The sequence below is a fragment of the Echinops telfairi genome, unplaced genomic scaffold, assembly GCF_000313985.2.
Source record: "Echinops telfairi isolate 266 unplaced genomic scaffold, ASM31398v2 ScPeMD7_7458;HRSCAF=8496, whole genome shotgun sequence".
Taxonomy (NCBI): Eukaryota; Metazoa; Chordata; class Mammalia; order Afrosoricida; family Tenrecidae; genus Echinops; species Echinops telfairi.
Window position 1 is genome coordinate 890595 of NW_022111358.1, and position 863 is coordinate 891457.

The window sequence follows — 863 nt, forward strand, 5'->3', positions numbered from 1 at the left end:
TGGATTTCAGCCTTCCTGGAACCAGAGAGATGGAATGAAGCCCTGAAACTTGAGATCACCTTTAAACCTTAAACGAAAACTATCCCTTGAGGTTCATGAAGGATAGAGGGAGGCCGCGGGAGGGAGGCGGGAAAATGAGAAGCTGATCCCAAGGGCTTAAGTAGATAGAAAATGCTTTGAAAATGATGAGGGCAACAAATGTACAAAGGTACTTGACACAATGGATGTATATATGGATTATGATTAAAAGTTGTATGAGCCCCCCATAAAATTATATATATATATAAATATCTCCCTTGAAGCCATCTTAAAATTCAAAGATAGTTTAGTTTAACTGATAAAAAGAACTATCTGTGTGTGATCAAAGTGATAACCACTGCTCCAAAGATTAGCTAAGAACCTCAGAGTTCCCCAGGCTCTGGAGGAGCACAGGGCTCGGCGCCCCGGGATGTACAGTCCTTTTCCACAACGTCGGAGATCAAGCCGGGCCTGGAGCCTGCGCCTGCATGTTCCTACAGCTTCTCAGAGTCCCGTGGACATGACTGAGGAGACAAACCATGCAGGACACAGCCCTCTGATGCACCCCTCTGAGCCTAGGTTCTACTCCATGATGAGTTACTTAGATTTGTTGTCCACCTTTTTTTGCAGAATGCTCCAAATTTCAGGCTATTGAGGGCAATCTCAAAACTACGACTACATTCACAAGGAGGAAAAGAAAGGGCCTCTTTCAGTTGGGCCTTTGTTTTTAAATCCATCATTTTCGATCCGGTGAGTTGAATACTTAAGACAATAAAATTTAAATTCCTCTAAAAAAAAAAAAAGAACTTAAGCGTTTACTGAGTTTACATTTATGGGAGAGAAAC

General features: G+C 42.3%; 1 pseudogene; it reads left to right on the forward strand.

Moving 5' to 3' along the window:
* Positions 1–381: 381 nt before the first annotated feature.
* On the forward strand, positions 382–572 carry LOC115872930 (annotated as a pseudogene).
* The last annotated feature ends 291 nt before the right edge of the window (positions 573–863 follow it).